The sequence below is a fragment of the Thamnophis sirtalis genome, unplaced genomic scaffold, assembly GCF_051295495.1.
Source record: "Thamnophis sirtalis isolate CommonGarterSnake01/CBP01778 unplaced genomic scaffold, rThaSir2_p1.2 scaffold_3, whole genome shotgun sequence".
Lineage (NCBI taxonomy): Eukaryota > Metazoa > Chordata > Lepidosauria > Squamata > Natricidae > Thamnophis > Thamnophis sirtalis.
Window position 1 is genome coordinate 125,037,880 of NW_028261383.1, and position 15,447 is coordinate 125,053,326.

Below are 15,447 nucleotides of genomic sequence, written 5' to 3' on the forward strand. Positions count from 1 at the left end.
AGATCACAAAATGGGTTGGTTTTTTAGCATTCCCGACTCAGGACACTACTAATATACCTTTGTTTTTCGGATCTGAGCTTTGGTTCAAAACTAACACGTTCTGGTTGAATTGAGATTTTCTGCAAATTCTAAGATATACTTTGGTGTAACTCCCCAGGGAAACATCAGATCACAAAATGGGTTGGGTTTTTAGCATTCCCGACTCAGGACACTACTAATATGTGTTTGTTTTTCGAATCTGGGTTTTGGTTCAAAAGTTACACGTTCTGGTTCAATTGAGATTTTCTGCAAATTCTAAGATATACTTGGGTGTAACTCCCCAGGGAAACATCAGATCACAAAATGGGTTGGATTTTTAGCATTCCCGACTCAGGACACTACTAATATACCTTTGTTTTTCGGATCTGAGCTTTGGTTCAAAACTAACACGTTCTGGTTCAATTGAGATTTTCTGCAAATTCTAAGATATACTTGGGTGTAACTCCCCAGGGAAAGATCAGATCACAAAATGGGTTGGATTTTTAGCATTCCCGACTCAGGACACTACTAATATGTGTTTGTTTTTCGAATCTGAGCTTTGGTTCAAAAGTTACACGTTCTGGTTCAATTGAGATTTTCTGCAAATTCTAAGATATACTTTGGTGTAACTCCCCAGGGAAACATCAGATCACAAAATGGGTTGGTTTTTTAGCATTCCCGACTCAGGACACTACTCGTATACCTTTGTTTTTCGAATCTGAGCTTTGGTTCAAAAGGTACACGTTATGGTTCAATTGAGTTTTTCTGCAAATTCTAAGATATACTTTGGTGTAACTCCCCAGGGAAACATCAGATCACAAAATGGGTTGGTTTTTTAGCATTCCCGACTCAGGACACTACTAATATACGTTTGTTTTTCGGATCTGAGCTTTGGTTCAAAACTAACACGTTCTAGTTCAATTGAGATTTTCTGCAAATTCTAAGATATACTTTGGTGTAACTCCCCAGGGAAACATCAGATCACAAAATGGGTTGGATTTTTAGCATTCCCGACTCAGGACACTACTAATATACCTTTGTTTTTCGGATCTGAGCTTTGGTTCAAAACTAACACATTCTAGTTCAATTGAGATTTTCTGCAAATTCTAAGATATACTTTGGTGTAACTCCCCAGGGAAACATCAGATCACAAAATGGGTTGGGTTTTTAGCATTCCCGACTCAGGACACTACTAATATGTGTTTGTTTTTCGAATCTGGGTTTTGGTTCAAAAGTTACACGTTCTGTTTCAATTGAGATTTTCTGCAAATTCTAAGATATACTTTGGTGTAACTCCCCAGGGAAACATCAGATCACAAAATGGGTTGGTTTTTTAGCATTCCTGACTCAGGACACTACTAATATACCTTTGTTTTTCGGATCTGAGCTTTGGTTCAAAACTAACACGTTCTGGTTGAATTGAGATTTTCTGCAAATTCTAAGATATACTTTGGTGTAACTCCCCAGGGAAACATCAGATCACAAAATGGGTTGGGTTTTTAGCATTCCCGACTCAGGACACTACTAATATGTGTTTGTTTTTCGAATCTGGGTTTTGGTTCAAAAGTTACACGTTCTGGTTCAATTGAGATTTTCTGCAAATTCTAAGATATACTTGGGTGTAACTCCCCAGGGAAACATCAGATCACAAAATGGGTTGGATTTTTAGCATTCCCGACTCAGGACACTACTAATATACCTTTGTTTTTCGGATCTGAGCTTTGGTTCAAAACTAACACGTTCTGGTTCAATTGAGATTTTCTGCAAATTCTAAGATATACTTGGGTGTAACTCCCCAGGGAAAGATCAGATCACAAAATGGGTTGGATTTTTAGCATTCCCGACTCAGGACACTACTAATATGTGTTTGTTTTTCGAATCTGAGCTTTGGTTCAAAAGGTACACGTTATGGTTCAATTGAGTTTTTCTGCAAATTCTAAGATATACTTTGGTGTAACTCCCCAGGGAAACATCAGATCACAAATTGGGTTGGTTTTTTAGCATTCCCAACTCAGGACACTACTAATATACCTTTGTTTTTCGAATCTGAGCTTTGGTTCAAAAGGTACACGTTATGGTTCAATTGAGTTTTTCTGCAAATTCTAAGATATACTTTGGTGTAACTCCCCAGGGAAACATCAGATCACAAAATGGGTTGGTTTTTTAGCATTCCCGACTCAGGACACTACTAATATACCTTTGTTTTTCGGATCTGAGCTTTGGTTCAAAACTAACACGTTCTGGTTGAATTGAGTTTTTCTGCAAATTCTAAGATATACTTGGGTGTAACTCCCCAGGGAAAGATCAGATCACAAAATGGGTTGGATTTTTAGCATTCCCGACTCAGGACACTACTAATATGTGTTTGTTTTTCGAATCTGAGCTTTGGTTCAAAAGGTACACGTTATGGTTCAATTGAGTTTTTCTGCAAATTCTAAGATATACTTTGGTGTAACTCCCCAGGGAAACATCAGATCACAAAATGGGTTGGGTTTTTAGCATTCCCGACTCAGGACACTACTAATATGTGTTTGTTTTTCGAATCTGGGTTTTGGTTCAAAAGTTACACGTTCTGGTTCAATTGAGATTTTCTGCAAATTCTAAGATATACTTGGGTGTAACTCCCCAGGGAAACATCAGATCACAAAATGGGTTGGATTTTTAGCATTCCCGACTCAGGACACTACTAATATACCTTTGTTTTTCGAATCTGAGCTTTGGTTCAAAAGGTACACGTTATGGTTCAATTGAGTTTTTCTGCAAATTCTAAGATATACTTTGGTGTAACTCCCCAGGGAAACATCAGATCACAAAATGGGTTGGATTTTTAGCATTCCCGACTCAGGACACTACTAATATACCTTTGTTTTTCGAATCTGAGCTTTGGTTCAAAAGTAACACGTTCTGGTTGAATTGAGTTTTTCTGCAAATTCTAAGATATACTTTGGTGTAACTCCCCAGGGAAACATCAGATCACAAAACGGGTTGGTTTTTTAGCATTCCCGACTCAGGACACTACTCGTATACCTTTGTTTTTCGAATCTGAGCTTTGGTTCAAAAGGTACACGTTATGGTTCAATTGAGTTTTTCTGCAAATTCTAAGATATACTTTGGTGTAACTCCCCAGGGAAACATCAGATCACAAAATGGGTTGGTTTTTTAGCATTCCCGACTCAGGACACTACTAATATACCTTTGTTTTTCGAATCTGAGCTTTGGTTCAAAAGGTACACGTTATGGTTCAATTGAGTTTTTCTGCAAATTCTAAGATATACTTTGGTGTAACTCCCCAGGGAAACATCAGATCACAAAATGGGTTGGTTTTTTAGCATTCCCGACTCAGGACACTACTAATATACCTTTGTTTTTCGGATCTGAGCTTTGGTTCAAAACTAACACGTTCTGGTTGAATTGAGTTTTTCTGCAAATTCTAAGATATACTTTGGTGTAACTCCCCAGGGAAACATCAGATCACAAAATGGGTTGGGTTTTTAGCATTCCCGACTCAGGACACTACTAATATGTGTTTGTTTTTCGAATCTGGGTTTTGGTTCAAAAGTTACACGTTCTGGTTCAATTGAGATTTTCTGCAAATTCTAAGATATACTTTGGTGTAACTCCCCAGGGAAACATCAGATCACAAAATGGGTTGGTTTTTTAGCATTCCCGACTCAGGACACTACTAATATACCTTTGTTTTTCGAATCTGAGCTTTGGTTCAAAAGTAACACGTTCTGGTTGAATTGAGTTTTTCTGCAAATTCTAAGATATACTTTGGTGTAACTCCCCAGGGAAACATCAGATCACAAAATGGGTTTGTTTTTTAGCATTCCCGACTCAGGACACTACTAATATACGTTTGTTTTTCGGATCTGAGCTTTGGTTCAAAACTAACACGTTCTAGTTCAATTGAGATTTTCTGCAAATTCTAAGATATACTTTGGTGTAACTCCCCAGGGAAACATCAGATCACAAAATGGGTTGGATTTTTAGCATTCCCGACTCAGGACACTACTAATATACCTTTGTTTTTCGGATCTGAGCTTTGGTTCAAAACTAACACATTCTAGTTCAATTGAGATTTTCTGCAAATTCTAAGATATACTTTGGTGTAACTCCCCAGGGAAACATCAGATCACAAAATGGGTTGGGTTTTTAGCATTCCCGACTCAGGACACTACTAATATGTGTTTGTTTTTCGAATCTGGGTTTTGGTTCAAAAGTTACACGTTCTGGTTCAATTGAGATTTTCTGCAAATTCTAAGATATACTTTGGTGTAACTCCCCAGGGAAACATCAGATCACAAAATGGGTTGGTTTTTTAGCATTCCCGACTCAGGACACTACTAATATACGTTTGTTTTTCGGATCTGAGCTTTGGTTCAAAACTAACACGTTCTAGTTCAATTGAGATTTTCTGCAAATTCTAAGATATACTTTGGTGTAACTCCCCAGGGAAACATCAGATCACAAAATGGGTTGGATTTTTAGCATTCCCGACTCAGGACACTACTAATATACCTTTGTTTTTCGGATCTGAGCTTTGGTTCAAAACTAACACATTCTAGTTCAATTGAGATTTTCTGCAAATTCTAAGATATACTTTGGTGTAACTCCCCAGGGAAACATCAGATCACAAAATGGGTTGGGTTTTTAGCATTCCCGACTCAGGACACTACTAATATGTGTTTGTTTTTCGAATCTGGGTTTTGGTTCAAAAGTTACACGTTCTGTTTCAATTGAGATTTTCTGCAAATTCTAAGATATACTTTGGTGTAACTCCCCAGGGAAACATCAGATCACAAAATGGGTTGGTTTTTTAGCATTCCCGACTCAGGACACTACTAATATACCTTTGTTTTTCGGATCTGAGCTTTGGTTCAAAACTAACACGTTCTGGTTGAATTGAGATTTTCTGCAAATTCTAAGATATACTTTGGTGTAACTCCCCAGGGAAACATCAGATCACAAAATGGGTTGGGTTTTTAGCATTCCCGACTCAGGACACTACTAATATGTGTTTGTTTTTCGAATCTGGGTTTTGGTTCAAAAGTTACACGTTCTGGTTCAATTGAGATTTTCTGCAAATTCTAAGATATACTTGGGTGTAACTCCCCAGGGAAACATCAGATCACAAAATGGGTTGGATTTTTAGCATTCCCGACTCAGGACACTACTAATATACCTTTGTTTTTCGGATCTGAGCTTTGGTTCAAAACTAACACGTTCTGGTTCAATTGAGATTTTCTGCAAATTCTAAGATATACTTGGGTGTAACTCCCCAGGGAAAGATCAGATCACAAAATGGGTTGGATTTTTAGCATTCCCGACTCAGGACACTACTAATATGTGTTTGTTTTTCGAATCTGAGCTTTGGTTCAAAAGTTACACGTTCTGGTTCAATTGAGATTTTCTGCAAATTCTAAGATATACTTTGGTGTAACTCCCCAGGGAAACATCAGATCACAAAATGGGTTGGTTTTTTAGCATTCCCGACTCAGGACACTACTCGTATACCTTTGTTTTTCGAATCTGAGCTTTGGTTCAAAAGGTACACGTTATGGTTCAATTGAGTTTTTCTGCAAATTCTAAGATATACTTTGGTGTAACTCCCCAGGGAAACATCAGATCACAAAATGGGTTGGTTTTTTAGCATTCCCGACTCAGGACACTACTAATATACGTTTGTTTTTCGGATCTGAGCTTTGGTTCAAAACTAACACGTTCTAGTTCAATTGAGATTTTCTGCAAATTCTAAGATATACTTTGGTGTAACTCCCCAGGGAAACATCAGATCACAAAATGGGTTGGATTTTTAGCATTCCCGACTCAGGACACTACTAATATACCTTTGTTTTTCGGATCTGAGCTTTGGTTCAAAACTAACACATTCTAGTTCAATTGAGATTTTCTGCAAATTCTAAGATATACTTTGGTGTAACTCCCCAGGGAAACATCAGATCACAAAATGGGTTGGGTTTTTAGCATTCCCGACTCAGGACACTACTAATATGTGTTTGTTTTTCGAATCTGGGTTTTGGTTCAAAAGTTACACGTTCTGTTTCAATTGAGATTTTCTGCAAATTCTAAGATATACTTTGGTGTAACTCCCCAGGGAAACATCAGATCACAAAATGGGTTGGTTTTTTAGCATTCCCGACTCAGGACACTACTAATATACCTTTGTTTTTCGGATCTGAGCTTTGGTTCAAAACTAACACGTTCTGGTTGAATTGAGATTTTCTGCAAATTCTAAGATATACTTTGGTGTAACTCCCCAGGGAAACATCAGATCACAAAATGGGTTGGGTTTTTAGCATTCCCGACTCAGGACACTACTAATATGTGTTTGTTTTTCGAATCTGGGTTTTGGTTCAAAAGTTACACGTTCTGGTTCAATTGAGATTTTCTGCAAATTCTAAGATATACTTGGGTGTAACTCCCCAGGGAAACATCAGATCACAAAATGGGTTGGATTTTTAGCATTCCCGACTCAGGACACTACTAATATACCTTTGTTTTTCGGATCTGAGCTTTGGTTCAAAACTAACACGTTCTGGTTCAATTGAGATTTTCTGCAAATTCTAAGATATACTTGGGTGTAACTCCCCAGGGAAAGATCAGATCACAAAATGGGTTGGATTTTTAGCATTCCCGACTCAGGACACTACTAATATGTGTTTGTTTTTCGAATCTGAGCTTTGGTTCAAAAGGTACACGTTATGGTTCAATTGAGTTTTTCTGCAAATTCTAAGATATACTTTGGTGTAACTCCCCAGGGAAACATCAGATCACAAATTGGGTTGGTTTTTTAGCATTCCCAACTCAGGACACTACTAATATACCTTTGTTTTTCGAATCTGAGCTTTGGTTCAAAAGGTACACGTTATGGTTCAATTGAGTTTTTCTGCAAATTCTAAGATATACTTTGGTGTAACTCCCCAGGGAAACATCAGATCACAAAATGGGTTGGTTTTTTAGCATTCCCGACTCAGGACACTACTAATATACCTTTGTTTTTCGGATCTGAGCTTTGGTTCAAAACTAACACGTTCTGGTTGAATTGAGTTTTTCTGCAAATTCTAAGATATACTTGGGTGTAACTCCCCAGGGAAAGATCAGATCACAAAATGGGTTGGATTTTTAGCATTCCCGACTCAGGACACTACTAATATGTGTTTGTTTTTCGAATCTGAGCTTTGGTTCAAAAGGTACACGTTATGGTTCAATTGAGTTTTTCTGCAAATTCTAAGATATACTTTGGTGTAACTCCCCAGGGAAACATCAGATCACAAAATGGGTTGGGTTTTTAGCATTCCCGACTCAGGACACTACTAATATGTGTTTGTTTTTCGAATCTGGGTTTTGGTTCAAAAGTTACACGTTCTGGTTCAATTGAGATTTTCTGCAAATTCTAAGATATACTTGGGTGTAACTCCCCAGGGAAACATCAGATCACAAAATGGGTTGGATTTTTAGCATTCCCGACTCAGGACACTACTAATATACCTTTGTTTTTCGAATCTGAGCTTTGGTTCAAAAGGTACACGTTATGGTTCAATTGAGTTTTTCTGCAAATTCTAAGATATACTTTGGTGTAACTCCCCAGGGAAACATCAGATCACAAAATGGGTTGGATTTTTAGCATTCCCGACTCAGGACACTACTAATATACCTTTGTTTTTCGAATCTGAGCTTTGGTTCAAAAGTAACACGTTCTGGTTGAATTGAGTTTTTCTGCAAATTCTAAGATATACTTTGGTGTAACTCCCCAGGGAAACATCAGATCACAAAACGGGTTGGTTTTTTAGCATTCCCGACTCAGGACACTACTCGTATACCTTTGTTTTTCGAATCTGAGCTTTGGTTCAAAAGGTACACGTTATGGTTCAATTGAGTTTTTCTGCAAATTCTAAGATATACTTTGGTGTAACTCCCCAGGGAAACATCAGATCACAAAATGGGTTGGTTTTTTAGCATTCCCGACTCAGGACACTACTAATATACCTTTGTTTTTCGGATCTGAGCTTTGGTTCAAAAGGTACACGTTATGGTTCAATTGAGTTTTTCTGCAAATTCTAAGATATACTTTGGTGTAACTCCCCAGGGAAACATCAGATCACAAAATGGGTTGGGTTTTTAGCATTCCCGACTCAGGACACTACTAATATGTGTTTGTTTTTCGAATCTGGGTTTTGGTTCAAAAGTTACACGTTCTGGTTCAATTGAGATTTTCTGCAAATTCTAAGATATACTTTGGTGTAACTCCCCAGGGAAACATCAGATCACAAAATGGGTTGGTTTTTTAGCATTCCCGACTCAGGACACTACTAATATACCTTTGTTTTTCGAATCTGAGCTTTGGTTCAAAAGTAACACGTTCTGGTTGAATTGAGTTTTTCTGCAAATTCTAAGATATACTTTGGTGTAACTCCCCAGGGAAACATCAGATCACAAAATGGGTTTGTTTTTTAGCATTCCCGACTCAGGACACTACTAATATACGTTTGTTTTTCGGATCTGAGCTTTGGTACAAAACTAACACGTTCTAGTTCAATTGAGATTTTCTGCAAATTCTAAGATATACTTTGGTGTAACTCCCCAGGGAAACATCAGATCACAAAATGGGTTGGATTTTTAGCATTCCCGACTCAGGACACTACTAATATACCTTTGTTTTTCGGATCTGAGCTTTGGTTCAAAACTAACACATTCTAGTTCAATTGAGATTTTCTGCAAATTCTAAGATATACTTTGGTGTAACTCCCCAGGGAAACATCAGATCACAAAATGGGTTGGGTTTTTAGCATTCCCGACTCAGGACACTACTAATATGTGTTTGTTTTTCGAATCTGGGTTTTGGTTCAAAAGTTACACGTTCTGGTTCAATTGAGATTTTCTGCAAATTCTAAGATATACTTTGGTGTAACTCCCCAGGGAAACATCAGATCACAAAATGGGTTGGTTTTTTAGCATTCCCGACTCAGGACACTACTAATATACCTTTGTTTTTCGAATCTGAGCTTTGGTTCAAAAGTAACACGTTCTGGTTGAATTGAGTTTTTCTGCAAATTCTAAGATATACTTTGGTGTAACTCCCCAGGGGAACATCAGATCACAAAATGGGTTGGTTTTTTAGCATTCCCGACTCAGGACACTACTAATATACCTTTGTTTTTCGGATCTGAGCTTTGGTTCAAAACTAACACGTTCTGGTTGAATTGAGTTTTTCTGCAAATTCTAAGATATACTTTGGTGTAACTCCCCAGGGAAACATCAGATCACAAAATGGGTTGGGTTTTTAGCATTCCTGACTCAGGACACTACTAATATGTGTTTGTTTTTCGAATCTGGGTTTTGGTTCAAAAGTTACACGTTCTGGTTCAATTGAGATTTTCTGCAAATTCTAAGATATACTTTGGTGTAACTCCCCAGGGAAACATCAGATCACAAAATGGGTTGGATTTTTAGCATTCCCGACTCAGGACACTACTAATATACCTTTGTTTTTCGGATCTGAGCTTTGGTTCAAAACTAACACATTCTAGTTCAATTGAGATTTTCTGCAAATTCTAAGATATACTTTGGTGTAACTCCCCAGGGAAACATCAGATCACAAAATGGGTTGGGTTTTTAGCATTCCCGACTCAGGACACTACTAATATGTGTTTGTTTTTCGAATCTGGGTTTTGGTTCAAAAGTTACACGTTCTGGTTCAATTGAGATTTTCTGCAAATTCTAAGATATACTTTGGTGTAACTCCCCAGGGAAACATCAGATCACAAAATGGGTTGGTTTTTTAGCATTCCCGACTCAGGACACTACTAATATACCTTTGTTTTTCGAATCTGAGCTTTGGTTCAAAAGTAACACGTTCTGGTTGAATTGAGTTTTTCTGCAAATTCTAAGATATACTTTGGTGTAACTCCCCAGGGGAACATCAGATCACAAAATGGGTTGGTTTTTTAGCATTCCCGACTCAGGACACTACTAATATACCTTTGTTTTTCGGATCTGAGCTTTGGTTCAAAACTAACACGTTCTGGTTGAATTGAGTTTTTCTGCAAATTCTAAGATATACTTTGGTGTAACTCCCCAGGGAAACATCAGATCACAAAATGGGTTGGGTTTTTAGCATTCCTGACTCAGGACACTACTAATATGTGTTTGTTTTTCGAATCTGGGTTTTGGTTCAAAAGTTACACGTTCTGGTTCAATTGAGATTTTCTGCAAATTCTAAGATATACTTTGGTGTAACTCCCCAGGGAAACATCAGATCACAAAATGGGTTGGATTTTTAGCATTCCCGACTCAGGACACTACTAATATACCTTTGTTTTTCGAATCTGAGCTTTGGTTCAAAAGGTACACGTTATGGTTCAATTGAGTTTTTCTGCAAATTCTAAGATATACTTTGGTGTAACTCCCCAGGGAAACATCAGATCACAAAATGGGTTGGATTTTTAGCATTCCCGACTCAGGACACTACTAATATACCTTTGTTTTTCGAATCTGAGCTTTGGTTCAAAAGGTACACGTTATGGTTCAATTGAGTTTTTCTGCAAATTCTAAGATATACTTTGGTGTAACTCCCCTGGGAAACATCAGATCACAAAATGGGTTTGTTTTTTAGCATTCCCGACTCAGGACACTACTAATATACGTTTGTTTTTCGGATCTGAGCTTTGGTTCAAAACTAACACGTTCTAGTTCAATTGAGATTTTCTGCAAATTCTAAGATATACTTTGGTGTAACTCCCCAGGGAAACATCAGATCACAAAATGGGTTGGATTTTTAGCATTCCCGACTCAGGACACTACTAATATACCTTTGTTTTTCGAATCTGAGCTTTGGTTCAAAAGGTACACGTTATGGTTCAATTGAGTTTTTCTGCAAATTCTAAGATATACTTGGGTGTAACTCCCCAGGGAAACATCAGATCACAAAATGGGTTGGATTTTTAGCATTCCCGACTCAGGACACTACTAATATACCTTTGTTTTTCGAATCTGAGCTTTGGTTCAAAAGGTACACGTTATGGTTCAATTGAGTTTTTCTGCAAATTCTAAGATATACTTTGGTGTAACTCCCCAGGGAAACATCAGATCACAAAATGGGTTGGATTTTTAGCATTCCCGACTCAGGACACTACTAATATACCTTTGTTTTTCGAATCTGAGCTTTGGTTCAAAAGTAACACGTTCTGGTTGAATTGAGTTTTTCTGCAAATTCTAAGATATACTTTGGTGTAACTCCCCAGGGAAACATCAGATCACAAAATGGGTTGGTTTTTTAGCATTCCCGACTCAGGACACTACTCATATACCTTTGTTTTTCGGATCTGAGCTTTGGTTCAAAAGGTACATGTTCTAGTTCAATTGAGATTTTCTGCAAATTCTAAGATATACTTTGGTGTAACTCCCCAGGGAAACATCAGATCACAAAATGGGTTGGATTTTTAGCATTCCCGACTCAGGACACTACTAATATACCTTTGTTTTTCGAATCTGAGCTTTGGTTCAAAAGGTACACGTTATGGTTCAATTGAGTTTTTCTGCAAATTCTAAGATATACTTGGGTGTAACTCCCCAGGGAAACATCAGATCACAAAATGGGTTGGATTTTTAGCATTCCCGACTCAGGACACTACTAATATACCTTTGTTTTTCGAATCTGAGCTTTGGTTCAAAAGGTACACGTTATGGTTCAATTGAGTTTTTCTGCAAATTCTAAGATATACTTGGGTGTAACTCCCCAGGGAAACATCAGATCACAAAATGGGTTGGATTTTTAGCATTCCCGACTCAGGACACTACTAATATACCTTTGTTTTTCGAATCTGAGCTTTGGTTCAAAAGGTACACGTTATGGTTCAATTGAGTTTTTCTGCAAATTCTAAGATATACTTTGGTGTAACTCCCCAGGGAAACATCAGATCACAAAATGGGTTGGTTTTTTAGCATTCCCGACTCAGGACACTACTAATATACCTTTGTTTTTCGAATCTGAGCTTTGGTTCAAAAGTAACACGTTCTGGTTGAATTGAGTTTTTCTGCAAATTCTAAGATATACTTTGGTGTAACTCCCCAGGGAAACATCAGATCACAAAATGGGTTGGTTTTTTAGCATTCCCGACTCAGGACACTACTCATATACCTTTGTTTTTCGGATCTGAGCTTTGGTTCAAAAGGTACATGTTCTAGTTCAATTGAGATTTTCTGCAAATTCTAAGATATACTTTGGTGTAACTCCCCAGGGAAACATCAGATCACAAAATGGGTTGGATTTTTAGCATTCCCGACTCAGGACACTACTAATATACCTTTGTTTTTCGAATCTGAGCTTTGGTTCAAAAGGTACACGTTATGGTTCAATTGAGTTTTTCTGCAAATTCTAAGATATACTTGGGTGTAACTCCCCAGGGAAACATCAGATCACAAAATGGGTTGGATTTTTAGCATTCCCGACTCAGGACACTACTAATATACCTTTGTTTTTCGAATCTGAGCTTTGGTTCAAAAGGTACACGTTATGGTTCAATTGAGTTTTTCTGCAAATTCTAAGATATACTTTGGTGTAACTCCCCAGGGAAACATCAGATCACAAAATGGGTTGGATTTTTAGCATTCCCGACTCAGGACACTACTAATATACCTTTGTTTTTCGAATCTGAGCTTTGGTTCAAAAGTAACACGTTCTGGTTGAATTGAGTTTTTCTGCAAATTCTAAGATATACTTTGGTGTAACTCCCCAGGGAAACATCAGATCACAAAATGGGTTGGTTTTTTAGCATTCCCGACTCAGGACACTACTCGTATACCTTTGTTTTTCGAATCTGAGCTTTGGTTCAAAAGGTACACGTTATGGTTCAATTGAGTTTTTCTGCAAATTCTAAGATATACTTTGGTGTAACTCCCCAGGGAAACATCAGATCACAAAATGGGTTGGTTTTTTAGCATTCCCGACTCAGGACACTACTAATATACGTTTGTTTTTCGGATCTGAGCTTTGGTTCAAAACTAACACGTTCTAGTTCAATTGAGATTTTCTGCAAATTCTAAGATATACTTTGGTGTAACTCCCCAGGGAAACATCAGACCACAAAATGGGTTGGATTTTTAGCATTCCCGACTCAGGACACTACTAATATACCTTTGTTTTTCGGATCTGAGCTTTGGTTCAAAACTAACACATTCTAGTTCAATTGAGATTTTCTGCAAATTCTAAGATATACTTTGGTGTAACTCCCCAGGGAAACATCAGATCACAAAATGGGTTGGGTTTTTAGCATTCCCGACTCAGGACACTACTAATATGTGTTTGTTTTTCGAATCTGGGTTTTGGTTCAAAAGTTACACGTTCTGTTTCAATTGAGTTTTTCTGCAAATTCTAAGATATACTTTGGTGTAACTCCCCAGGGAAACATCAGATCACAAAATGGGTTGGTTTTTTAGCATTCCCGACTCAGGACACTACTCGTATACCTTTGTTTTTCGAATCTGAGCTATGGTTCAAAAGGTACACGTTATGGTTCAATTGAGTTTTTCTGCAAATTCTAAGATATACTTTGGTGTAACTCCCCAGGGAAACATCAGATCACAAAATGGGTTGGTTTTTTAGCATTCCCGACTCAGGACACTACTAATATACGTTTGTTTTTCGGATCTGAGCTTTGGTTCAAAACTAACACGTTCTAGTTCAATTGAGATTTTCTGCAAATTCTAAGATATACTTTGGTGTAACTCCCCAGGGAAACATCAGATCACAAAATGGGTTGGATTTTTAGCATTCCCGACTCAGGACACTACTAATATACCTTTGTTTTTCGGATCTGAGCTTTGGTTCAAAACTAACACATTCTAGTTCAATTGAGATTTTCTGCAAATTCTAAGATATACTTTGGTGTAACTCCCCAGGGAAACATCAGATCACAAAATGGGTTGGATTTTTAGCATTCCCGACTCAGGACACTACTAATATACCTTTGTTTTTCGAATCTGAGCTTTGGTTCAAAAGTAACACGTTCTGGTTGAATTGAGTTTTTCTGCAAATTCTAAGATATACTTTGGTGTAACTCCCCAGGGAAACATCAGATCACAAAATGGGTTGGTTTTTTAGCATTCCCGACTCAGGACACTACTCGTATACCTTTGTTTTTCGAATCTGAGCTTTGGTTCAAAAGGTACACGTTATGGTTCAATTGAGTTTTTCTGCAAATTCTAAGATATACTTTGGTGTAACTCCCCAGGGAAACATCAGATCACAAAATGGGTTGGTTTTTTAGCATTCCCGACTCAGGACACTACTAATATACGTTTGTTTTTCGGATCTGAGCTTTGGTTCAAAACTAACACGTTCTAGTTCAATTGAGATTTTCTGCAAATTCTAAGATATACTTTGGTGTAACTCCCCAGGGAAACATCAGACCACAAAATGGGTTGGATTTTTAGCATTCCCGACTCAGGACACTACTAATATACCTTTGTTTTTCGGATCTGAGCTTTGGTTCAAAACTAACACATTCTAGTTCAATTGAGATTTTCTGCAAATTCTAAGATATACTTTGGTGTAACTCCCCAGGGAAACATCAGATCACAAAATGGGTTGGGTTTTTAGCATTCCCGACTCAGGACACTACTAATATGTGTTTGTTTTTCGAATCTGGGTTTTGGTTCAAAAGTTACACGTTCTGTTTCAATTGAGTTTTTCTGCAAATTCTAAGATATACTTTGGTGTAACTCCCCAGGGAAACATCAGATCACAAAATGGGTTGGTTTTTTAGCATTCCCGACTCAGGACACTACTCGTATACCTTTGTTTTTCGAATCTGAGCTTTGGTTCAAAAGGTACACGTTATGGTTCAATTGAGTTTTTCTGCAAATTCTAAGATATACTTTGGTGTAACTCCCCAGGGAAACATCAGATCACAAAATGGGTTGGTTTTTTAGCATTCCCGACTCAGGACACTACTAATATACGTTTGTTTTTCGGATCTGAGCTTTGGTTCAAAACTAACACGTTCTAGTTCAATTGAGATTTTCTGCAAATTCTAAGATATACTTTGGTGTAACTCCCCAGGGAAACATCAGATCACAAAATGGGTTGGATTTTTAGCATTCCCGACTCAGGACACTACTAATATACCTTTGTTTTTCGGATCTGAGCTTTGGTTCAAAACTAACACATTCTAGTTCAATTGAGATTTTCTGCAAATTCTAAGATATACTTTGGTGTAACTCCCCAGGGAAACATCAGATCACAAAATGGGTTGGGTTTTTAGCATTCCCGACTCAGGACACTACTAATATGTGTTTGTTTTTCGAATCTGGGTTTTGGTTCAAAAGTTACACGTTCTGTTTCAATTGAGATTTTCTGCAAATTCTAAGATATACTTTGGTGTAACTCCCCAGGGAAACATCAGATCACAA